Below are 27,639 nucleotides of genomic sequence, written 5' to 3'. Positions count from 1 at the left end.
CTGGAGCACTCCATGCTACTCCCACACTAGGACTCACACTGTCCTGACACTGCACCTCAACTCTGACCTAAAGCGCACCATGCTACTCCCACATTAGGACTCACACTTTCCTGACAAGGCACCTCAACCCTTCCCTGGAGCACTCCATGCTTCTCCCACACTAGGACTCACACATTCCTGACAATGCACCTCAACCCTGACCTAAAGCGCTCCATGCTACTCCCACACTAGGACTCACACTGTCCTGGGACAATGCACCTCAACCCTTCCCTGGAGCACTCCATGCTACTCCCATACTAGGACTCACTCTGTCCTGACAATGCACCTCAACCCTTCCCTGGAGCACTCCATGCTATTCCCACACTAGGACTCACACTGTCCTGACAATGCACCTCAACCCTTCCCTGGAGCACTCCATGCTATTCCCATACTAGGACTCAAACTGTCCTGGGACAATGCACCTCAACCCTTCCATGTAGCACTCCATTCTACTCCCACACTAGTACTTCCACTGTCCTGACCATGCACCTCAACCCTGACCTAAAGCACTCCATGCTACTCCCACACTAGGACTCTTACTGTCCTGACAATGCACCTCCACCCTTCCCTGGAGCACTCCATGCTACTCCCATACTAGTATTCACACTGTCCTGACAATGCACCTCAACCCTTCCCTGTAGCATTCCATGCTACTCCCACACTAGGACTCACACTCTCCTGACAATGCACCTCAACCCTTCCCTGGAGCACTCCATGCTATTCCCATACTAGGACTGACACTGTCCTCACAATGCACCTCAACCCTTCCCTGGAACACTCCATGCTGCTTCCATACCAGGACTCACACTGTCCTCAAAATGCACCCCAACCCTGATCTAAAGCGCTCCATGCTAGTGCCATACTATGACTCACACTGTCCTCACAATGCACCTCAACCCTTCCCTGGGGCACTCCATGCTACTCCCACACTAGGACTCCCACTGTCCTGACAATGCACCTCAACCCTGACCTAAAGCACTCCATGCTACTCCCATACCAGGACTTGCACTGTCCTGACAATGCACCTCAACCCTTCCCTGGAGCACTCCATGCTACTTCCGTACCAGGACTCACACTGTCCTGACAATGCACCTCAACCCTTGACTGGCGCACTCCATGCTACTGCCATAGCAGGACTCGCACTGTCCTGACAATGCACCTCAACCCTTCCCTGGAGCTCTCCATGCTGCTCCCACACTAGGACTCACACTGTCCTGACAATGCACCTCAACCCTGACCTAAAGCGCTCCATACTACTCCCACACTAGGACTCGCACAGTCCTGACAATGCACCTCAACCGTTACCTAAAGCGTTCTATGCTTCTCCCACACTAGGACTCACACTGTCCTGACAAGGCACCTCAACCCTTCCCTGGAGCACTCCATGCTTCTCCCTCACTTTGACTCACACTGTCCTGACAATGCACCTCAACCCTGACCTAAAGCACTCCATGCTACTCCCACACTAGGACTCTTACTGTCCTGACAATGCACCTCAACCCTTCCCGAGAGCACTCCATGCTACTCCCATACTAGTATTCACACTGTCCTGACAATGCACCTCAACCCTTCCCTGTAGCATTCCATGCTACTCCCACACTAGGACTCACACTGTCCTGACAATGCACCTCAACTCTGACCTAATGCGCTCCATGCTACTCCCACACTAGGACTCACACTGTCCTGACAATGAACCTCCACCCTTCCCTGGAGCACTCCATGCTCCTCCCATACCAGGACTCACACTGTCCTGACAATGCACCTCAACCCTGACCTAAGGCACTCCATGCTATTCTCACACTAGGACTCACACTGTCCTGACAGTGCACCTCAACCCTTCCCTGGAGCACTCCATGCTATTCCCATACTAGGACTCACACTGTCCTCACAATGCACCTCAACCCTTCCCTGGAACACTCCATGCTGCTTCCATACTAGGACTCGCACTGTCCTGACAATGCACCTTAACCCTTGACTGGAGCACTCCATGCTACTCCCATAGCAGGACTCGCACTGTCCTGACAATGCACCTCAACCCTTCCCTGGAGCTCTCCATGCTGCTCCCACACTAGGACTCACACTGTCCTGACAATGCACCTCAACCCTGACCTAAAGCGCTCCATACTACTCCCACACTAGGACTCACACAGTCCTGACAATGCACCTCAACCGTTACCTAAAGCATGCTATGCTTCTCCCACACTAGGACTCACACTGTCCTGACAAGGCACCTCAACCCTTCCCTGGAGCACTCCATGCTTCTCCCTCACTTTGACTCACACTGTCCTGACAATGCACCTCAACCCTGACCTAAAGCACTCCATGCTACTCCCACACTAGGACTCTTACTGTCCTGACAATGCACCTCAACCCTTCCGGAGAGCACTCCATGCTACTCCCATACTAGTATTCACACTGTCCTGACAATGCACCTCAACCCTTCCCTGTAGCATTCCATGCTACTCCCGCACTAGGACTCACACTGTCCTGACAATGCACCTCAACTCTGACCTAATGCGCTCCATGCTACTCCCACACTAGGACTCACACTGTCCTGACAATGCACCTCAACCCTTCCATGGATCACTTCATGCTACTCCCACACTAGGACTCACACTGTCCTCACAATGAACCTCCACCCTTCCCTGGAGCACTCCATGCTCCTCCCATACCAGGACTCACACTGTCCTGACAATGCACCTCAACCCTGACCTAAGGCACTCCATGCTATTCTCACACTAGGACTCACACTGTCCTGACAGTGCACCTCAACCCTTCCCTGGAGCACTCCATGCTATTCCCATACTAGGACTCACACTGTCCTCACAATGCACCTCAACCCTTCCCTGGAACACTCCATGCTGCTTCCATACTAGGACTCACACTGTCCTCACAATGCACCTCAACCCTTCCCTGGAGCACTCCATGCTACTCCCACACTAGGACTCACACTGTCCTGACACTGCACCTCAACCCTGTCCTAAAGCGCTACATGATACTCCCACACTAGGATTCACACTGTCCTGACAATGCACCTCAACCCTTCCCTGGAGCACTCTGTGCTACTCCAACACTATAACTCACACTGTCCTGACAATGCACCACAACCCTTCCCTGGAGCACTTCATGCTACTCTCACACTAGGACTCACACTGTCCTCACAATGCACCTCAACCCTTCCCTGGAGCACTCCATGCTATCCCATACCAGGACTCACACTGTCCTGACAATGCACCTCAAGCCTGACCTAAAGCGCTCCATGCTACTCCCATACCAGGACTCACACTGTCCTGACAATGCACCTCAACCCTTCCATGGAGCACTCCCTGCTACTTCCATACCAGGACTCACACTGTCCTGACAATGCACCTGAACCCTTCCCTGGAACACTCCATGATACTCCCATACCAGGACACGCACTGTCCTGTCAATGCACCTTAACCCTTCCCTGGAGCACTCCATGCTACTCTCATATTAGGACTCACACTGTCCTGACAATGCACCTCAACACTTCCCTGGAGCACTCCATGCTACTCCCACACTATGACTCACACTGTTCTGACAATGCACCTCAACCCTTCCCTGGAGCACTCCGTGCTACTCCCACACTATAACTCACACTGTCCTGACAATGCACCACGACCCTTCCCTGGAGCACTTCATGCTACCCTCACACTAGGACTCACACTGTCCTCACAATGCACCTCAACCCTTCCCTGGAGCACTCCATGCTAATCCCATACCAGGACTCACACTGTCCTGACAATGCACCTCAAGCCTGACCTAAAGCGCTCCATGCTACTCCCATACCAGGACTCACACTGTCCTGACAATGCACCTCAACCCTTCCATGGAGCACTCCCTGATACTTACTTACCAGGACTCACACTGTCCTGACAATGCACCTGAACCCTTCCCTGGAACACTCCATGATACTCCCATACCAGGACTCGCACTGTCCTGACAATGCACCTCAACCCTTCCCTGGAGCACTCCATGCTACTCCCATATTAGGACTCACACTGTCCTGACAATGCACCTCAACACTTCCCTGGAGCACTCCATGTTACTCCCACACTATGACTCACACTGTCCTGACAATGCACCTCAACCCTTCCCTGGAGCACTCCATGCTACTCCCATACCAAGACTCACGCTGTCCTGACAATATACTTCAAGCCTGATCTAAAGCGCTCCATGCTAATCCCATACCAGGACTCACACTGTCCTCACAATGCACCTCAACCCTGACCTAAAGCGCTCCATGCTACTGCCATACTATGACTCACACTGTCCTCACAATGCACCTCAACCCTTCCCTGGAGCACTCCATGCTACTCCCACACTAGGAACCACACTGTCCTGACAATGCACCTCAACCCTGACCTAAAGCGCTCCATGCTACTCCCACACTAGGACTCACACTGTCCTGACAATGCACCTCAACCCTGACCTAAAGCGCTCCATGCTACTCCCATACCAGGACTCGCACTGTCCTGACAATGCACATCAACCCTTACCTGGAGCACTCCATGCTACTTCCATACCAGGACTCACACTGTCCTGACAATGCAACTCAACCCTTCCATGGATCACTTCATGCTAATCCCACACTAGGACTCACTCTGTCCTCACAATGCACCTCAACCCTTCCCTGGAGCACTCCATGCTACTCCCATACCAGGACTCACACTGTCCTGACAATGCACCTCAACCCTGACCTAAGGCACTCCATGCTACTCTCACACTAGGACTCACACTGTCCTCACAATGCACCTCAACCCAACCCTTTCCTGGAGCACTCCATGCTACTCCCATACTAGGACTCACACTGTCCTGACAATGCACCTCAACCCTTCCATGGAGCGCTCCATGCTACTTCCTCATTAGGACTCACACTGTCCTGACAATGCTCCTCAACCCTTCCCTGTAGCAGCCCATGCTACTCCCACACTAGGACTCACACTGTCCTGACAATGCACCTCAACCCTTCCCTGGAGCACTCCATGCTACTCCCTTACCAGGACTCACACTGTCCTGACAATGCACCTCAACCCTTCCCTGGAGCACTCCATGCTACTTCCATACCAGGACTCGTACTGTCCTGACAATGCACCTCAACCCTGACCTAAAGCCCTCCATGCATCTCCCACACTAGGACTCACACTGTCCTGACAATGTACCTCAACCCTTCCCTGGAGCACTCCATGCTACTCCCACACTAGGACTCACTCTGTCCTAACAATGCACCTCAACACTGTCATAAAGCGCTCCATGCTATCCCAGAACTCGCACTGTCCTGACAATGCACCTCAATCCTTCCCTGGAGCACTCCATGCTTCTTTCATACTAGGACTCACACTGTCCTCACCATGCACCTCAACCGTTCCTTGAAGCATTCCATGCTACTTCCATACCACGACTCGCCCTGCCCTGACCATGCACCTCAACCCTGACCTAAAGCGCTCCATGCTAATCCCATACTAGGACTCACCCTGCCCTGACAAGGCACCTCTCCTCTGACCTGAACCTCCCTGTGCTTATCACACACTTAGAACAGTGCTTTGACAGTGCACCTCAACACTTTAATATAGAGACCCTCAGAACCCTCAAGCCTGACCTGAAGCTCTCCCTGGTGCCTCCATACGGCAACACACACCACCCTGACAATGCACCCATTCCTCACCCGCAAATATTCCAGTACTGGAGGCCATACTCCTAGACCAATACATCCAATGATGATCTGCACCACCCCTTGCTGTTCTCGAGCCAGAAACCTCGCATAACCTCATAAGAAAAGCCATTTTCCGCTCATTCCCAACGTACATTTCTACTAGATTGGCCCAGTGTAAATTAAGTTTCATATTGTACACTGCATCTTTCACCAAGTGAACATTCAGGAATCGAGGAGCGTAAAATTTGTTGTTTTTTAATGGTATTTGATCTAGTACTCTATATTATATACATGTCCATACTCCCTCTGCTTTCTTTGGAATTAAGTAAAGGGGAAGGGGGTGAATGATCATGACTGGCTTATGTTTTAGACAAATCCTGGTTTAAATACTGAAATATTTTCTGATTTTCTTTCAGTCATAGACTATACTTGACTACAGGGAAGCTCTTTGCAGATAGGGTAGTAGGCCCTTGACTACTTTGGAAAACTTCCAATAACTTTAACATCCTTTCAAAAGATCAACAGTTGTGGAAATGAGAGTGGTTATGTATGATACGCAAGAGTCACAATTGATCATGGCTAAACAAGAAGCAGGAAGGTAACACAAGAAATCTTTGATGTTTGGTGATAGATAATAATTAGTGTTAATGTTAGGATTGTGTTGGATCAACCATGAGAATCCCAATATCCATATCAGCACAGGACAAAAACTTTATCAGTTCTTGATGCCAGCTATACATGTCACCATGGCTGGATCTGCGTGCTGCACCATTCCCGACTCATAGAAGCTCTGATTAGTGTTTGGAAATCACTGAGATTTCTAAACTCCTGGAGAAATGCTGATCACAAATATTGCCTATTGGCCCAGAACCAACCATTATTTCTACCGTAATAGGGAGCTGTTGTGGGTGGCAGATTTTCTTATATAGTAACCAAGTTTCCCACAGTACAGACAGAGGTATGATTGTCTTCACTTCTCCTTTTTCCACAGACAAAGGATCCCAGTTACCACAGATCTGCATGGAGTCATGGATGTCTTCAGGGTTTCTTTTTCTCTCCTCTGGTTTTCATGTTTTTCTCCGGTAAGAAGTATGTACTTCGGACATTGGTCAATTTGTAAAGGCATCTCAATCGATTCCTGACTGGTCATATGTTGTGGTACCATGTAAGATAGAGTGCTTTTAAGTTCATCTTTTAAGTAATGATAGAATTTGATGGACTTTTTATCTATACCTCTATAGTCAGTCCATATATAAATTCCATTGCCCCACATACGTTTTTCATCAGGCATAGATATCCATCACTTTTTGTATACTTTAGCATGTTGCTGCAGTCATGCAGCATGTGTGGGTATTCTCCTTGCTGCAGCTTTCATCTGCTGCTCTGCTGACATGGGACACAACAGCAGCTTCACTTGAGACTGCTACGGCTGAGCAGCAACGCAACCTGCTCAGTGGCCACCCCTCCTGGCAGATGCTTCCTCTGGGTCAGCATCCAATGGGTGCTTATTGCAGACAGTTTCGGCTACTACACCAGGATCACATGGGGTTCTCCTCTAGCATGGGTTGCCTCTGGGCCAGGATTCGACTTCTGCGTCATCTGTGATGGTAGCTAATGTACTGGATCCACTTGGAATTGGGTGCGGCATCGCTGGCCTTTTAAGTGCTGTAGTTGTCTTGAGCAGTACGTGGTTACTTCTCAGACTTCATTTCTTTAGGCAGACTACTGTGACGCTGTGATAAGAGACTGGAAGAGCGTTCACAACATAGTCAACTACGTCTTTGCCCCTAAGGACAGTCCGTGATATCTGGGCTTTATGCATGCTCTTGTACAGTCTTCTTCTGCAGGACAAGGCATTCTTCTTCCCTATCTGAGCATGCAGGCAGCCATCTAGGTGCTAGGCATACCTTTAGCTTTTCCAGGACGTTGTGCATTGTTCAGGTAATATCCCTTGATCTCCAGGAGACTAGAGGCCATGCATACACCAGCTCTGGTCACACAGCATTCTTTTGAGTACTCAGCAGAGAATTCCCTTTCTCAGGCATGAAGAACATGGAACTGAATCGAAGTGGGGCGCTTTGAATCCCACCACCTTTATGCACTTTTTCCAGACAGGGTTTGTAGATACACTGTCCAAGGTTTCCGAACTAGTTCAGAGTGGTTCTCTTTTGCATGTCATTTTCTGGCTGTTCCGCACACACCCCTTATTCAAGGTTATGGGTGTCACTGCAGGTAGCAAAAATGCTAGCTCCGAACAGCAGTATCCAAAACAAGGGCATGATGAAGTGTAAGATCGATATCTTACACTTCATCATGCACCTGGCTGCCATCAGCTGCCTTGAAACAGTTATTAAGGATAGACAAAAGACTAGGTCCTGCCTTCAAATCTCCTCACCTTCAACAACAAAAACCACAGTCCCTCCATTCATTCCTACCATCCACTAACTCTTCGTGTTCAGGAACAACTAATCAGCAGTATTTTACCATAATCATTCATTGAATTGCTAACAGAAGTCCACCCTCTAACCACAGGAATGCAGTCAGGACACTTTAACCCTACCTCTCTTTCCCTACCAGAGTATTTCTTCCCCACCATCTTTCTTTCTAGCTACCATCCATTCTCTCTCTACCTTATATCTGTCTGTACCTCACCTATGTCTCTATCCCATCATTGTCTCTACCTCTCTTCTCACTTTATTTGATATCACCAAACATTACAGGGTATTTCGTTTATCAGGTGCAATAAATAACACCTATTATGAGTTGGTGCGGCAGAACTTGCAGATTTTGTTGTTTAACTTACAAAAATCCACGTATATTTATTTATTTATTTTATTTATTTATGGCATTTATAGAGCGCTCTGTAACCCTACGGGCATCCTGGCGCTGTGTACAATAGCTAAAACTTTGTGCAACAGGGAGAGCAAGGAGGGGAGTCTAATGAGTCTGAAACAATTAGGTTCTGGGAAAGAGCCAGGTTTTCACCTTTTTTCGGAAGGCCATCAGTTCATCTGTTTTCCTGATGTCGATAGGTAGGCTGTTCCACAGATGTGCTGCCGCTATGCTGAAGGCTCTCCCACCACAGGTGACTTTCCTGAACCTGGGGGTGTCAATAAGTCTGGAAGAGGATGATCGAAGAGACCGAGTGGGTTCATACCACTTAAATTTGTGTTGAAGTGGACGAGGGCCCATCCCGTGTACTGCTCTAAAGACAGTGCATAGGGATTTAAACAGAATTCTCTGGCGTATAGGAAGCCAGTGGAGGTCCGCCAAGGCAATGGCAGTGGAGGCTCTTCGCCCTCGAGAGAGAGTCAGTTTGGCCGCGGCTGCCTGAATAGTCTGAAGTCTAGAGATCAAGTAGGCAGGAGACTCCAATAATAGGGAGTTGCAATAATCTAGGCGGCTGAGAATAGTGCTTCTTACTACAGTGGCTCTGACCTGTATTGGTAGAAGAGGCAACAATTTACGCAGCCCTCTTAATAGAGCGAAGCAGCTGCCTACCTGCTTGTTGACATTGGTCTCGAGACTCAGATTCTCGTTGAAACTCACTCCAAGGTTCCTTACTGCCTTTACCGGGGTTAATGACTCCCTAGGCTCCAGAGGCCAGAAGTCTGAGGGTAGACTTCTGGTGACTCTGCCAACTTTGCAATGCATTATTTCGGTTTTTTCACTGTTGAATTGCAAAGAGTTCTGTTTGAGCCATGATGTCATTTCCCGCAGACAGGAGTGGAAGGATTCGAGTGAGTCTGCCTGAGTACCATCAAGGGAAATCATCAACTGCGTGTCATCCGCATAGTTGATCACGCTGATACCATAAGTCTTGATGATGCCCAGCAGAGGTTGCATATAAATATTGAAGAGTATTGGGCTTATTGCGGACCCTTGTGGGACCCCGAAAGGTACAGGAGCAAATTCCGACTGGTACGGAGGAATTGCTACTGCCTGCTGTCTGTCTGACAGATAGGAGTGGAACCAGCCAAGCGCCGCTCCTCCGACTCCGATGTTTTGCAGTCTGGTCAGTAGGATGTCATGGTTTACCGTATCGAAAGCGGCGGACAGGTCGAGCAGAATAAGAGTTGCTGACTCTCCCCTGTCCGCCCTCATTCTTAGATCGTCCAGCACCGTCAGCAGAGCTGACTCAGTCCCGTGTGCTGGTCTAAAGCCGAATTGCTCTTCCTCCAAGATGTTATTGGTTTCCAGGAACAGGGCCAGACCTCTGCTGACCAGCCGTTCCATGATCTTAATTGGATAAGGCAAGAGTGATATGGGTCGGTAATTTTTATGGCAGCTTGGGTCGAGGTTAGATTTTTTCAGCAGGGGAGTGACGACTGCTAATTTCCAGTCCCCTGGCACAATACCTGTATCAAAGGACTGTATACACAACCGTCGAAGTACTGGAAAAAACTCATTCCCAAATTCCTTTAATATTTTGTGCGGGAGGGGGTCCAGCGGAGATCCCGAAGTTGTACTGAGGGCTGTCTTCACGAATTCTGATTCCGTCGGGGTATCGAAATTCTCCAGGGTTATCCTTGGAGTGAAGGATCTTAAATTTCCTACCTTATTCTCGCTGCAGCCCTGCAATCGAGGGGAGGAGGTATCCTTCATATTCTCGATTATCTTTGCGACTTTTTCCTGGAAAAAGGAAGCTAGGCCATCGCATAGCTCTTGTGATGGTCTAATTTGACTGTTGGCACATTCAGGGTGAGACAGCTCTTTAACCAATCTAAAGGTGTCACGGGATTTGTTGGAGCTGTTAATAATTAAGTCTGCAAAGTAGTTAGCTTTGGCGATATTAATTTCCTTCTTGTAGTGCCCTATTGTCTGCCTCCAGGCCAGCTTCTCCTGTTCTGAATAGTTCATTCTCCAGCGCCTCTCTGCCTTTTTGCAGATAGTTTTCAGTTCTCTCAGATTATCGGTGTACCAGGGTGCAGAGGGTTTCCCTCTTTTTCTGATAACTTTCAATGGAGCAATAGCATTAAGTTGCCTGGTTATCTCTTGGCATAGTGAGTGGTAATTGGTAGTGATATCATTCTCCGGAACAATCGAAGTACCAACTAGACTGAAATCAGACTTCCCTTCCTCTTTCCTTTTTAGCAGGCCCTTCCAGTCGCGGCTAATAAAGGACCTGGTCTGTGAGTTTGTTGATTCTGTGTTAAACCACGTGTAGATGTTAAAGTTTATAAGGTGGTGGTCAGACCAGTCTACTGGTAAAATTATTCCCACGGTGACGAGATCCTCATCAGCAAATATTAGGTCCAGTATGTTCCCATGCCTGTGTGTAGGGGTGGTTATCCATTGTTTCAGGCCCAAGTTGTTGCAGGATTGTGTAATACTGTGTAAGGCTGGGTGCGATTGGTCATTGTCCCCTAAATTAAAATCTCCCAATATCAATAACCTGCTGTGTGATAATGCCATGTTGTCAAACACAGTAATCAGTTCCTGTTGTTGTATTGCACTAAAATGGCCCGGCGCTCTATAACAGATTAGGCCAGTGATGCAATGTTCAGAGTCATTTCTGATCGATATCCCGAGGATTTCAGCACATGAGACATCATCGATACACAAGGTAACAACATTTAGATCTTCCCTAAAAATAACTCCTAATCCTCCCCCTCGTCCCGAGGTCCTGGGTTTGTGTACGATCTTGTATCCTCCTGGACATGCCGGCCCTAATTCAAAATCTGCCCCCATCCTAGTCCATGTCTCGGTGACAAATAGGATGTCCAGGTTATTGGACTCAATAAGCAGTTGTATTTCTGTTGCATGTTTCGGAAGGGATCTAACATTTAGTAATCCACTATTTAATTTCCCCTTGATGGCGTTCCTGTCTTCCATATGCTTCTGGGGGGAAGATCTGGCGCCTGAGGTCTGACCTGTAAACGATAGTGATTTTACAGGGATGGGTATAATCTGTGGCAAATGGCCAGAGCATTTTGGGCAGGGTTTGTTATCTTGATACTTCAAGTTAGGGAGTAGACGTGGGCAGTGGGCTCTGCCGGATAGTGGGTTTAGCAGCATCAGTACCTCCCTACTGTATCTATAAGCTCCGGGGTCCATCGTCGCTCGGGCAGGGGGGGGTGGCCCTGGGCCCGGTCCCGGCGCGGACGAGCGCAGACGAGCTTGCCTTAAGCGCGCCTTCGGCGCGCAGGCGGCGCGCCCGCTGCGCTCGTCCGCTGCGCTTCCGGCCAAGGCACATCCTTAAAGGAAAGTAGAGGGGAGGAGCAAGGGGCGCGGCTGCTGGCAGTAGGCGTGCCTGTCAGTCCGGCCAATGACGTGCGCTCCTTGTGAAAACACCGGCCCGCGTCAGCGTTCTAAGCGCTGGGCGGGGATGGTGTCTATCTCCTCGTTAAAATAAGGCAAAGTGCAACCAGTGACAACATTAAAAACAATTTAACAATTTAGCAACTCACGAGTCCCTGCTCCCGGCTGTGCCTCAGGAGTGAAAGCTAGTGACGCTGCGCTCAGTTTCTGGCGCGAATTTAACAGGTAGGGGGCGCGGCTGCTGGCAGTAGGCGTGCCTGTCAGTCCGGCCAATGACGTGCGCTCAGTAAATACAGTAAATACCGTATGCTTTTCCTCTGGTAAATTCCAGCAGGTTTGACCTGCAATAATAATTAACTGTCGGGCTTTCTTTGCTGTGCTTAGCGATGGGTGGACTTACTCCACTGAATTAAAAAACTTGAAATTTTCTCTTAAAGGCGGCCCAGGTTAAAACTGTTATTTGTATTAACCACTAGCAGTGGTTCTGGGCCGCTACACAGGATTACTTCACCTGCAGAGTTCTAGTTTTGGCAATGTCCTTGTTCAATTGGAAGTGGTTACCGATTTTTACACGTCCAAATCAATGTCCAGGCTAGGTTGCTATTTAAAGAGTCGTTCGGAGACATATTCCACTGGCTCCCTGTAGTGAAGAGATGCCAATTCAAGATGCTGACCCAAACACACAAGGCTCTACACAACCAAGGACCTGCCTATATTAACCCCTGCCTGAACTTCCACCATCCATCAAGAAGACTATGCTGTGCCTTCCTCTCACTTGCGGATACTCCCCGCATCTACTAAAGCAGAAGTGGAGCGCCCTCCTTCTCCCACATTGCAGCAAAAACCTGGAATAGTCTCCTCACGCACCTCCAGACCAACACCTCACCTACAGGAGGGCCCTTAAGACCTGGCTGTTCAAATGAGCCTCCGGGACCTGCAAGCGCTTGTATACCCTAGCGGGTGATTAGCCGTGCTTTATAAATCCTTATTGATTGATGATATGCATAAACTGGTTGTGTATTCCACCCATTTACATCCATAACCCATCACAGCACAAAGATTCTTATAATCTGACAAACAAATGTTTAAAAGGGGAGCCGTTTAGTGTTGTAGACACTACTGAAAACTGAATTACACAATCATTCTGTTGACTCAGGACAGCAGCAAGTTAACCCCATGGGGCACTAGACTCCTGCTGCAGGTGATCAGAATGCGATCTGGACTCATACTGTCCTTTCTTCACCATACAGTTCCTACACCAATTATACACTTTCCTGAATCACAGCATATCTTACATCTGACTGCCTGCAGTGCATCAGCCACAGATGTTAAACTGCAAAATATGGAGCACAGAGTAACTTGCATTTTTTTTTATCGCAAGTTATATTATATTTTATAATTTTTGTATGCACAGCACCAAAAAGTGGCTAAAGGATGAGAGCTCGGCAGGATACCAAACAGGCAGTTAGATAAGAAAATGTAGGCTTGCCTGGTTTGACTCTGGGAATTGGTGACTCTCTGAACCTTCATTGTTGAGGGAGTATTAGGTAAGTTGTGAGAGGTTTCGGGTACATCACATGTAGGTGTGTGCAACCTCGTTGGCAATCCTCTCTAGGGCTAGGTCACAGACTGTTGGGGTACACAGACACGAATACTGTTGGGGTACACAGACACGAATACTGTTGTGTTACACAGACACAAATACTGTTAGGGTACACAGACACAAATTCTGTTGGGGTACACAGATAAAGATACTGGGAAAGAAACATAGCACTACTCAGCGAGGCACTTATTTATCGTAAGGGAAAGTGGGGTGAGCTACGGGCTTGGAAGAGCAGTACGCTAGTGCATTAGCGAATCATTTCAGGAAAGCCACATCACCGATGCACTAATTGAGCTCTCTGCAAAGCTTCTGGCGTAATGTGGCAAGCAATGTGTACGCTCCTGGGTACAGCCACACCAAGGGAGTTGCAGCAAGGCACTCTTTCATTGTGGCGTGGTGGAGATGCATAAATATTTCAGATAACTTGATGGAGTCATTGTTTCCAAACTTGCGAACTGTGTGGTCACATTACCTGTTGGTGCTTATTGCGGACACTGTGGACTAAGGGCGCGGCCGCTGTGAGGGGAGACTACACACCCCAGAAGCCTTAGCGGCCGGACGTCGTCACTGCCATCTCGCGCCCAGTGGCGCTTAAATTTGAAACTGAACTCCCGCCTCGCGGGACGCGCGCGGGCGGCGCCGGGAGAAGCCCGGGACAAGGGCGGGACCGTCTGTGGCCGTCAGAGGCCGAAGGAGGCTGGGGTGGGGCCCACTCCCTAAAATCTACTGAGGCACATCCCTGCTCAACCAGGATCCCATTGACAAGGTATCACTGTATCATTGTTGTACCGTCTAGGACACTGACTTGGCACCTGACTAATGGGGAAAAAAGCCATCATGAAGAAACGATCCAGTGAAATGCAGAATAGAGGCAGTAAGGTCCCCCTGCCGAGCCTGACTGCGATCGATAGGATGCTGCAGAAAACCATAGGCGTTGTTGTAACCGCCATAGAGAGCACAGAGAGGCGCTTATCACTTCCCCCTAATATGCGCCTAGCTTCGCTAAACCCTTCCCCTGACGAACAGCCAATAGTCTCACCTGGATCCACATTCCTGGACTCTTATGTAGGTCTTCCAGGAGTTGAGGGTAGCCGCAATATCCCTTTTGTAAATAATCCTCCCCCCGTAACATCATTATCTGCAACAAGTGTAACTAGTGCGCAACACATACCAATCACACAGCACCAGGATACATTTGTAGAGATATATGATCCAGTAACCAATTCAGTGGTCTTGGAGGACTCAGCCCTCCCCCTATGCACGTCATTGAACAAGAATGAGAGCCTTATCGTTTTAGATAGGTCCCCACCCTTGCTAGCAAATGGGAATATTTGCCACCCTATTCAAAATGACACGAGGCCATATAGAGAGCCACCCTCAACGAGCAAAACTCCTCTGCTCAAAACAACTAATAGACGCATTGTTAATCGAGTAAGAACTGGTGGGGCTTCGAAGAGGAAAATAATAGAAGCTGTACAAAAAGGGAGGGAACCAAAACTATTTAAAACCCAAGATTCGGAAATTCCTAAGCAAAGACCTCCCATAAAAAAAAAGGATACCTGTAAGGCCCAATGATAATCAAGGGCGTCCTACTAAAACTATTACTACAGGTAGTCCTACTGGAACCATAACTCCTGCTTCTAATGAGGGTGTCTATGGGTCATTGGCACACATAGAGCACATCGTTAGGTCAATGATTTTGCCAGTCCTTGAAAGGATCAAATTGCTAGATGGAAAGCTGGAGAAACTGGAACAGTTAACTCTGGATAACTTCACTTCCCTAAAGAACCTGATAAAGGTAGAAGTTAGAGGGAGAACAGAGGATCTACCTTCATCCCATGTTGATTCGGCAAACACTATAAGTGCTGGAAGTGCTGTAAGTGCAGGACTTACAGTTCAATCAACAAAGGTCCTAAATTGCAAAGGGCTGAACTGTAACCAACAAAAGTTAGTAAAACGTGCTAAAACTCCAACATCTAGTGCAGGGAAGCTTACGAAGGGAAAAGCTGCTACACCACAAAGCACAGAAAAAACAACAAACAAGCACGAAGGAAGTATAAAAATCCCTTCAGTAACAATTGACCTACCACCAGATTCGTTGCCCTATACAATTGTACTTACTGGCGTCCCTGAATTGAAAAATGGGAAAGTAGAATCATACCAAGAGCTAAAGAATAAAGTGTTATTCTGGTTGAATACTAACAGGCCGATCCCTAGACATTTAAATGGGGAGATACTGTTTGTCAGAAGGGTTGGCTGGATAGGTAGGAAGGCAAAAGACATACAAGAAGACACGATTATAGTCAACTTCAGAGATAGAAATGTAGTGGCACTAGTTTGTAACGATGAATACTACAATGACAAGGGCCCTATTAGAATAAAAAATCTTAATTATTTTTACAGTGAGAAGGCTACCCGTACATACAAATGCTGGGCAAGCACGGCATATGAAGTTATGCCGTGGGGGCCCGTCAACTTTTTCAACATACCCATAAATAATCGCTTTTCTGAGCTATATGGGTTAGATGAGACAAATTGACTTGATGTAAGTTACGATAAAGAGGATAAAGAGGATGATAACTTGATGTCTAAACATTCAACATTGTTAAAGTTAGTGTAGTCATACATATTTTGTTTAAATATTTCTAGAATAACTTAGAAACATTATGTTCGAGGCATATGAGCTGCAGATCACACACTAGCATAGTAGATCGCCATCTGGTGTTGGGCTCGGATGCTTGCACCTTGTTGTTGTCTTGGAAGAAGTCTTTGTAGCCACGAGATAGGTGACTCCTCCCTTGGACGAAAGTGCGCATGGGCATCAACTCCATCCTTAGATTGTTTTTTTCTGACATTGGGTTCGGATGCAACTTTTCCGCTCCGGTTGGAAATCTCAATTTCAAACGTTTCGAAGCACAAAACTTCCAGAAAAACCATCAAATCACTTTCATCTTCGACATCGATTTTATCGGCTGGATTCCGGACGTCGACGCGGGCCGCTGGGCCTATCCACGCCGTTAGGCCTATGGCTCATCCAAAGGACGCCTTTTAAAAAATGCCCCCAGTGTGGAGCAAAATTTCCGCACAGTGACCATCACAAAGTCTGCAACCTGTGCCTATCACCTGAACACGACGAGTCCAGCTGTCCAGCCTGTGCATCCTTTCGATGGAAAAAGGTGATTGGAGATTGAAGGGCTAGACGGCACATCATGGCACAGAGACCAGCCCCGGAACCAGAGGACATCTTTGATGAAGGCCCCGTTGTCCCAGAGGAAGATTCCGAGGATCTCAATCATCTGAGGCAGAAGACTCAGACGACCTCATCACTCCTGGGCAACGTGTGAGTACTACTCCCCCTGCCCCAACCCCTCCAAAACCAAAGGCAGTGGTCAAGACTTCGCCTGTTGGCCCCAGTCGAGACCGAAAACATCCTTCAGAAGCCCCGCCTCCGGGCTCGGCTCAGAAGAAAAAAGACAAGCCTTCCAGTAGCTCTGGATCGACCAAACCGCATGGAATTGTCCCTTCGGCACCGAAGCCAAAAGAACACTCGGTGCCGAAATCGGCTCCGACGCCTTCCACCTCCAAATCGGCCCCAAAAATGTCATGGCTGTGCAATGTAAAAAATTAAAACTGGACACACCATCTGCTCCAGTTCCTGTACACAAGAAGGACTCTGCAACATCACCTATGCCCCCTTCTTCTCCTACACTGCCTTCTAACCCACCTCCTCTGCCTACACCACCCTTACCTGTAACTTCTCCACCACATACACCACCCTCGGATGATGATGATGTCCTAGGGGCGGATCCTAATGACCCGTTCACGGATCCAGATACCTCACCACTTGATGATTGGGCATTCCCTCTCCCAACAGACCTCCCAGACCCACAGCTATATCCCTCAAAACCATCTCCCCCAGATGATCACCTGGGGTTTGGCCAATTATTAAATAGAGCTGCACTTTATCATGGTGTTACAATGCACTCCGACGCACCAAATGAAAATTTCCTCTTAGATACTTTTGAACAATCCCAAAAGTTAGTGCAAATATTACCTATGATCAAAGGAGTCATTAAGCCTGCCACTGAAGTATTTAAAGATCCCGTCCGTGCCAGGGTTCTTAACCCTAGAATAGAAAAGAAATATAGGCCTGCCCCTGAAGATCCTACTTACATCAAAGGACAGTTGCCTTTGGATTCTCTAGTCATTTCCAATGCTAGAAAACGCGCCAACTCCCAGACCTCCAGAGATGCACCACCCCCGGATAAAGAATCCAAACTGCTAGAAGCTTCTGGCAAAAGGGTAGCCGCACAAGCAGCTAATCACTGGCATATTGCCAACACCCAAGCACTACTGGCACGATATGACAGGGCCCACTACGACCAGTTAGAAAATCTATTACAACATCTGCCTGACCAGTATAAAACCCAGGCAAATGACCTTATCCAAGAGGGCAAGCTAATTTCAAATGCGTCAATTAAATGTGCACTTGACGCAGCAGACACTGCCTCTAGATCAATCAACACCAGTGTGCTTTGCCTGCCCCAGTGCTCAGAAATGCAGACGTTGGAGATATACTAATGTTCATGGAGTGTGTGAATACTACCAAAGATCATTCTGTTTAAAATCATGCAAATTGAAATATGTTTTCTGTTTGTGACATAGTAGCTGCATTTGATAACAGAGCATATGAAACAGGTCTCAGTGAAGGCAGTTTTGAAAAGCTGCATGGTACCGCCCAGAGCATGCTCATGGTATCTCCATTCCCTGTGGAGAATGATTTTAGCATGTTTGTAAGGAGGAGCCATGTGAAAAAAACACACAGGGACGGTCTTCAAAGCATAGTTCACAAATGGGATTGTGTTAGGGCAGTTGGGGAGGTGACCCTCAATCAACAGGGGTATTCATGGCACTGGGTGCTATGTGCAGCTATGTTGTTGCTGGCGTGTTGGTTTCCAGTGAAGTCTGTTTTTGGCAGAACTGTGAGCAAAGTGTATCCATGACAATGAGGCTGTGTTGAATCAGCTTAATATATTTGAGGGTTTGTGTCTAAATACAGCCCACTTTAACTTACGCCCTCAGCCACAGTGTATCGTACAGTGCGAGCTTGCCCAGCCTGGGATACACTGTACTTTGGAAATCATGCAAAGGGGAATGCAGCCGCCTCTTGATGGCCAGCTGTGGTGAAGACTGCTAGCCCCTCTCTTCTGGAGATGGCCGTTTTAAAGAGGATAGTGAATGAGGCAGCAACAAGAAGTGAAACCAGGGCCCTAAGCCCTCCACAGTGCATACAACATTCTGCTCAATTTATGGATGCAAATTCAAGAACGTAAGAGGAAGCCCTCACGGATCTGTTTCCAGTTCACTGTGAAGTGACTTTTTGTGAAATAAAAGTAGAAATACGTGGAAACTGTTACTGACACATTCAGTTTACTTCTTCTACAGCCTTTAACTACCATTTCAAAATAGTCTAAAACTTTTTTAAACAATGTACACAACCTACTACTTTTTCACTAAAAACGCTAACAACACTTTCAGAAAACACTGCAATTCAGTGGCCCAGTTAACACTACCAACTTGAAAACTGTGCACAAAGCTATTGTAACAAACATGCAATTTCACCTACTAAGAAAAAACTTTTTCGAATAATCTCTAATAGACTTTCCATGTATTCCCACTTTAAATAATTCTTTATTTCCTACCTGCATTACATAAACGCCCAACATATTTGTATAGGTTTTTTCATTGTTTACATCTTCTGTGTTTTTAATTTAGAATTCATTATTATGTTGTTGTGTAGAAGTGAGATATTTTATCTGTCTCACTGGTGCAGGGCCACCCTTTGTCTACGGGTTCACAATTGAGGATCGACACTGGAGTGGAACAAAGCCCATATTTATTATATCTCATGAGATGGCTCCGTTATACAGACACTACAAGTGCCTGAGAGGAAACGAACTAGAACAGTTTCAAACCTGCCTTTTATACATTTTGGGTACCATATGAATTCACCAAAAACTCCCTTGTCATGGTTACATCACACTTAACATAACCCTCTTATGGCATTTTTACATTACGCTTACACAACCCCTTACACAACGCTTACATGCTGAACTGTGGAATTCTGATAAACCCCTACCCACGTCATCTTTGTAGATGGGCAAGGGAGGTTACAGGCGTTGGTGGGCAAACAGATTAGACATCTTCCGGTTTTCACCACAGGTCACAGGATTGCCATAGCGTACTCGCTGTCCTCCGTCTTGCACGTGTGTTCAGTGTACTCAGTGGTGGTACGTACCACACCTCGAATTGATGTCCATCCCTTTGGAGACACTAACACACTACAACCGGGACAGAAGTACAACCGGCGGAGAAATTTTTCTCCAGTTAGTCCATCTGTCCATTAGCCCTGAAGAAGTCGAGGGTCCACTACCCTGACGAAACACTTGTTGACTGGGCATCTGATCGTCATTAAACAAAGAACAAACGCAACATTGGATCGTTGTTATTATTGTGTATCTGTATTTCTGTACTCTAAACACACAGTTCTCGCTCTGCAGACACAAATAACGTGTGCACAGGCCACCTGTATCATAGATTAGACATCTATGCACGTAGGCCATTCGGCAGGGCAGGGCTGCTTACTCTGAACGCAAGCATTATCACTATGACCAGCTTTCAGTGAACACGCAACTTCTAACTTTACGAAAGTCCCCGCAGAAACAGAAAATGGGGCTGATACAATTTTTTACCGTTTAACAGTTGTACTATAACATTTGCTTACAGTATTGAAATAAAGCTGGTCCTGTGGTACAGCACTCATATTCTACAGTTCTTGTTTCCCCAGTAAGCATGTGCCCATTTCTGTGCTATCAGAATGTTTTCAGCCTACCTCTTTGGACGCACTGTTTGAAACACTCCCTAATGACACTATGAAGAGGGCAGTGGGGAGCAGTGCGATGCATCATGGGTGTCCCTATCGCACCAGCTTGCTCTGCGCCATGTGATGCATATGTGCACCAGAGCACGCAACCAGCCCGAAGCTGTGTGCACATCTGTGGTTAGCACCCCTTCATGCAGCCAGGGCCCAGCCTTCTCTTATTCGGGTGAGGGGCCTTTTTTCAATGCTGTCTTCACTCTGAATAACTTGCTAGAATGATCTGGATTTAGAGAAGTCTGACATTCTTGAGGACTCTTATCACAGACATTATTTTTGCTGCAGACCTCGATCTCAACACTCACACAGTCTGTGAGCTGCCCAGCTGCTCTTCACTTACAGGCTCCTTGTGATCTCCAGCATAAGCATTGCTAGTTCTGCATGCCTCACCCCAGACTGCAGTCCGAGCTGGGGGTAAGGAGAATTAAGAGTGCAACCCTGACTGGGAGCTCCGGCAGGTCCCTGACGCTGCTGAGAGGGGGTTCAGGAAAGAGCAAAGATAGAAGCACTCATGGCGCCTGCAGTGAAGGACACACAGAGGTCATGAAGAATGATGCGTGGTCCTGGTTGATGCTTGAACCCGCTTGTGCGATGTTCGACCGAAGGGAGTCTATTCATTGCTTGAAAGACATGTGGTTGCAATGGAAAAATTGAAGTGCGGCTTGTTTTTGATAAGTGCCGGTACTCTCCAATTAAAAGTATTGCATTTCTCTGGAGAAGTGCCGGTCCTCTCCCTCTTAAAATAAAAGTGCCGGTACTCCGTACCGGACAGTGCCGGCCCATTTAAAGCACTAGTTGTTAGAGTGTGTGGGGATTCCGGGGGCTAAGGAATAAAGGATAGTGGTCGAGTGACCCGTTCTGCTGTGTTACGGGCTTCAATCTCCGTGCCTCCAGAGCAGCCTTTTTAGTGTCTGATTACAGGCATTTTAGATGTTTGTTTGCGACGCAAATAGGATCATTACTGGTCTTGGCACGACGCAGATGGTATTGTGCCATTGACTTTAAATTGTGGTGTATGTTGCTCATGTTCTGTCTTTGCGGTACCCTCAGTTCTTTTCTAGTTATCGATCTCACATGTTTGAAAATGCATGGAATATTGGCGCCCCCTGGTGGCCTTTTATTTGTACTACAGACATATTTCTTTTAATGCAGCAGAGGTATCCAGCTGGGGCTAATGTGGATTTGAGCAGCACTCACGCATTCTGCACACTTGCGTGAGAAGACACAAAACATCACTTGTTCCTGCACAGGTTTCCATCACTCACTGCCTGGTGGTTAATAGTCAGGGAGCAGCCTGGGCACTTCCCCTGGGATTTCAAACCCTCGCTATGTTTTTTGGGTTGGGAAGGATTCTGCAGATTTAAGCTTCTTTTGCTTCAGTGGCCGAGCGTGCTCCTCGTGCTCCTGGCTGCTGAGGATGGAAAGGCGCGCGGCTGAACCTGGAGATTATTATTTCATGCACCCAAGTAGAATCCAAGTAATGCATCCTCGCAGCACCCTTTTCTTGCACCCCTCAGATGCAGCTGAGCAATCCTCTTTCGCACACCGAACAGCTTCAGGGAGACACGTACGCACACACCACACCATACACACCCACTCTCTCTCTCCTCATCCTATTGTAGTATAAAGTCAGAATAATCTTTGAATGAACTGGAATCGCTATCGAAGTCCTATTCAAACATTACATCTATTTCAATCCACACAGGTTCTGGCTTTAAGCAGAACTGAAGCTCGCGGTGGGGTTGTGAGCATATGTTTTCATTCTATTTCCGTCATTACAGCGTAAGCAGCAGAATTGCAAATTATCTCAAACAAAACACCGTCCAAACATGAGCAACAGCCGTGTCAGTAGTCTACTGCAGTGCAGCCCTCTTCTGCCCTGGTGATCATGGCAACAGTTTCATTTTGGCCTTCGTGTTTGGGCTAGCTCTAGCCAGAACCCCAGCCTACAAGGTATAACTCCAAATGGACCAAGTTCACAGAACCCTAAATAATAATATTGTTCAAATGGGTTAAATCATAGTGAAGTAGACAAAACGACCTATAACCTTCGAGATAGTTGATGGTACGGCATTGTGTGTCAATATATAAATTCACTTAAACTAGCAAGCATTGTCAAAGCCAGTAGGTCTTGACTTTGGAACCCATTAGTTTTGCCAATGCCCTTTGGCAATGGCGTCCACCATCAACAAGAGACTGTACATCATGGTCAAATGGAAATATGAAAGAGATAAAGGCACAATGATGCGGCTGCAGCAGACACGTCATTTTGTAGGTACGTACATGCGTCACGCATGTGTGTCACAAGTGATGCAGGGGCCATTGTTTTTTATCATTTACTGATCCAAAATGAAAGCAGCATACAAAATAGAGCAATACGGACTGTGGGGAAGGGGGGGAATTTGACTAGAGGAGAAGCATAGGAGAGGCTTCCAACAAGGGAGGCAACAACACAGAGCAGGGGACAAGTATCTGGGTGGGGGAGAAGCGCATAAGGGAGAAAGGTAGAAAACACAAGCGTACTCCTGCTCCACGGAAGGTAAAACACACGATGAACAAGCTGGGAAAAAGGAATACCATTGAAGAAGTGACAATAAAACCAACCAATGGCAAGGAGTGGGCAGGATTCAAACCCCTGTAAATTCTTATTAAGCCCACAGTAGATCTATTGCAACCACACAGCGCAAGGGCTCGGTCTAACAATGAATGTCGAAATTATAAAAACAAAGATTAAAAATAAATTGCACCATTTGCTAGTTGGGTTTTTTCTTTGTTGTGGTGTGCTAATAGTCTGTTTTTTGCAACTTTTCTAAAAATGAATATATCTTTTGTTTTTTCTCTAATGCTGTTTTTTTCTACTATAGATGTTCCTGGTTAAGGTGTTGGTTTCCCAGGTCTGAAGTCTGACTCTAGATGTTGTTATGGTCTGGACACAAGGCAGAGTCAGTGACGTATTAAAGGCTAACCTAGGTTTATTTTAACTTAAAATGTGCAGCTAGTGCATTTTTCTCTTTTTTGTATAATTTTCATTTTGAAGGTGTCTCGTTCCCTTTTTCATCTATTGATTCAGGGTAAAGAAAACATTCTCTTTTATCACATGCTGTCTCCATTTGTACCAGAGTTACTCTGCTCTTAATTCAAGTATACTTGGTTGGACTAGCATTTTAAGGGTATAAACATGAAACATTTTGGAAAAAACAATAAACAGGAGAGTATGTTCACAATGCCACACTTATCTCCAGAGAGTACATGGAGTCTGCCTCGATTCCCTCCCTGCACATTCGGTGGGCTCACTGCCACCTCCCAGCATTCCTCGTTGTCCCTGAGACCCTTAACCTGTGAGGAAGACTGCTCACAGGTGAGGCTCTTGGGAACTATGTGGTGTGCACCTCTGCGGAGTAGACAACGCTTGGCTTCTGTTACCATTCCTCCTATCGCCGATCTTAGATTGGACTATTGATCCAATGGGACTATGGCTACCTAAAGAAGGGTGTGAAGTTGTTGACCACTAAGAGAACTCTTTGCTAAGCTGAACCTAAATGTTAATGTTTGAAAATAGCTCGTCATTTCTCCCATCTTTATAGTATTTTACCCACCCTCTGCTTGGGACAGTCTTGAAGCATGCTCTGATGAGTTATGGTTAATTAGTGATGTCAACGTCATTTCCTGAGAAACCGCATTATATGATACATTTAATAACACGTCTTAGCAAAGCGTGTTGCGTGCCCCATATACGCATCACAGATTACCAACAATACACCCGAAAGTATGTCACGATGGGCAAAGTAGAGTGATCTTTATGGTTTACAGAAGTCTGTCAGAAGAAAACACTAGAATAAACCATTTAAAACATATATTAAGAGTTTTGATTCAGTAAAGTGTTGAAGTAAAATAGACATTGGGTGCAAATTACCCATCATTACACTTCAGACCTTTAGTTTTAAGTTTCAAAAGCTGAATGTTAGTGTTGTGGAATTAAGTTTTTTAGGGTGTGAGATGCCACTTCACCTGATGCCCTTGAATCTGTCTTTCTTTGTATTACGGAGACTGTTAGTTTAAGTCCATTTGCATCACCAAAATTCACCTACACGAGAAACTCAAAAATATGAATGACTGTTGAATCGGAGTTCTGGCACTGCTTGTCCAAACTCTTTGCGACCTTTGGCACTCCATTTAAATGAACTGTAAGAATACTCCGCTAATTTGTGTTTATGGACTATAATCTATCCTCAAAGTTGGAGAGCCCATTTACAACTACTGGTACCACATGAAATTCAAAATAGATTTAATAAGATTATTTTCTAAACACATCACTGACAGATGTACACACCAATAGGTTATAAAAGGTGCCCCAGTTGGAATCATGCAAATTTTATGCATAATTTATTTTTCGTACAAAACATTTGTTATACGAAATTGGTAGAGAGAAAAAATATTATGTGGCCTTGATGACACATTATTAAATCACAGCAATGGTTTGAATTATTCATGAACTTTCACTTCCATGAAGAAATCATCAGAAAATTAGCTTATGTGCACTAGAAGGTTTAGATATAATTATCTCATCTGTGCAGTGTACTATTTGCATTGGTCCAAAAAAGTTACCCAGATCTTCAGTTAATCTATTCTGCCCGGAAGAATGCTTAATTACGTTATTTTAATATCCTTCAACATATAGTTAAAAACTGCATTTTAAACAGTAAAGTTTAGAATTTGAGCATATTATGCCCTGAATGTCATCCGGTTTTAGTTTAACAGAAATGTCTGGATACTTGGGAAGAGTGCAGCTATTTGAATATGGAACAGCGCAAATGGGTCAGTGAATCGCAATCGTCTTTGTGAATTTAGAAATCCGCAAAGGGAGCAGGTTTGACTGGGTGTCTCCGTGCCTTTGGTGGGCTTCGAGCCGAGCCACCCTCAAATATTGATCCCGAAAGGAGCAACTCTAGGACTGCATCAGTCGTTTCCCAAGATGGCCGACTTTGCAAGGCATGTTCAGAGAACAAAGGTGAATGCCAGTGTTCTCTACAGAAATGGAGCAACTGAAAAAGCAAAGCCTGAACTAAAGTTTGTTTCTTTTGAGATAAATAGATGTTTTTACCAGCATGTTAACTGTTATTTGTAACTTGTTTTATTGAAAGCACGATAATAAAACTAGTCCAATTCTATATAATATCTATGAAAAATATACGTACTATACAGCAATGGCCTCACATTTTGTATCTTTTTTTATTGGATCAAGTACAGATGCTTGTATTTTCAGCAGTACAGCCGTGTGCCCTATTTCTGGATCTTAGAGTTTTACAGAGATCTTATAGTTCTTAAAGTTATATAAAAATGTTTGTTTTACATTATAAATCTTTTGAGTACTCTTTCAGGTGAGGCATCTGCAGTTGCACTTTTTGAACATACAAATAAAAGAAAAATGTAGATAGCAATAGGTTAACAAAATCGCAGGAGTCTTGCTGATTAGCAGTCAGTCTCCTCATTCCTCCAGTCAATCCTAATGAAAATGGATCCAGTTGCGGTAAATCTTTTTAGGTTAACCTAAAGAAAACAAAGGCCTTAAAATAGATTAAAATGATTCCTAATTGCACTTCCCTTCAGATATTCACAAGGTGAGAGAATTGGGTGTCTTTCACTTGACTGGTGTATTTATTATTAGTCTCTTTAACGCTGCTTAACCTACAGTTGTGTCATAGCACCTAGATTGTAGATGTAGAAGGAATATGTGATTAGCATTACAGGAGAACAATTCAGTCAGTAGATCTGATGAGACCAGTCATCGGAGACCTACCTTCTTATAAACAGATTAACAATGTCAAAGTCCTCAGATGGGTGGAACACAAGGTCATAAAATTGCTCCTAGATAATGAGGCACTAGTCAGTCGTGAGCGTTGTACTGGCAGAAGAGTGAGTGCACAGTACTGAATAAATTTCAGCACATACTTAATCCCTTAGGTGTAAGAATGTTATGCTACTTGCATTTAGCTTTCATTTTAGATCTGGTGTTAACTTATCCTCATTTTCTAATGGTGCTTTTTTCATATTTTTGTATTGCAGGAATGGCCATATACACATTTCTTCCAGATAGCCATTGATGCCCAGTAGTCTGCACAGTTCATTCCAGGGTCTCACAAATTCAGAACATGAAGCACTGTTTTATTTTCTGTGTTCACAAAGTGACGATGCTTCTGCTTCAGTCTAATTGAAAAGCTGTCCTGCACCTTTGACACAGAATATCTTAGATGCACTTGCAGTTTTATTATATAAACCATGTCTGTGCTGAAGTCTGAAAGAGGTTCACTCCTGCCAAAGTCATCACCCAACTATGCTGAAAGATACAGATCCACAGTCCCCTCCCAACCTTCACCCTGAGAAGGAAGATAGCTGTACCCTTGGAGGTGCATCTGTGGATGCACTGACCCCAGTTTCCTGACATTCATTACCAAGGGATGCGGTTAGGTCATTCCAACAGACCATGCAGATGGGTACTCCAGATATGCTCTCTTTAACATGGAGGCTGGCTATGCTAGTAACATTAGTAAAATTAGCAAAGTTATGAACAATTATCATGATTGTGTTTGATTTTCCACTATTATAATAGTGCTCATCGTAATAATATGTTTAATCTTTCTTATACTTGCAGGTGTTTATTTGCATAGATCCGAGCTTTTCAATAAATGTTTGAAAATGCAAGATTATATTTTTTCTTTGTGACACTTTGGGCATTCATAAGTGACAAACGAAAGGGTGAGATCAGTTTCCACGATTTCCCTGGGAATCTTGAGAGTCATGTTCTAGGTTACTGACATCATCCTTAACTCTGGAGGGTTAGAAGTTTGGATGCAATATTGTGAGCCAGCCAAACAGACCAACATTCAATGATTATATAAGAAGTTACTGTATTATGAAGGTTTGTTGTTCCGACTGTATAGTCCTTCCAGAACCGTATAACATAATGCTAGATATGGTACCTTTTTAATGGGTCTCCTTAGTAGTTTACTTGTGTGTGCCTAAAGCACCTTTTATTGCTTCTATACAGGGATATTAGTGGTAATAAGGGTTCTTTTCCAGGGGATCCTCATCAATAGTCATAAGCACTGAATATTCCCGCCCATGCCT

The 27,639-nt window shown here is 45.9% G+C and overlaps 1 long non-coding RNA gene across 9 annotated transcripts in view; it reads left to right on the top strand.

Moving 5' to 3' along the window:
- The window catches only part of LOC146808945 (uncharacterized), a 588,451-nt gene extending 561,238 nt beyond the window's left edge, over positions 1-27,213 (top strand). For 5 of the 9 annotated variants that reach the window (XR_014966289.1, XR_014966293.1, XR_014966288.1 and 2 more), the window contains one exon: positions 26,578-27,213. This is a non-coding gene — a long non-coding RNA (uncharacterized LOC146808945). Of the gene's footprint in view, positions 1-6,704; positions 6,796-23,378; positions 23,457-26,577 lie in introns of all 9 variants that reach the window. The other 4 variants (XR_014966287.1, XR_014966290.1, XR_014966286.1 and 1 more) reach the window with 1 other exon arrangement.
- Positions 27,214-27,639: the final 426 nt, after the last annotated feature.

This window comes from Triturus cristatus, chromosome 7 (genome assembly GCF_964204655.1).
Source record: "Triturus cristatus chromosome 7, aTriCri1.1, whole genome shotgun sequence".
Classification (NCBI taxonomy): Eukaryota; Metazoa; Chordata; class Amphibia; order Caudata; family Salamandridae; genus Triturus; species Triturus cristatus.
This window is presented reverse-complemented; position numbering and strand designations above follow the sequence as displayed.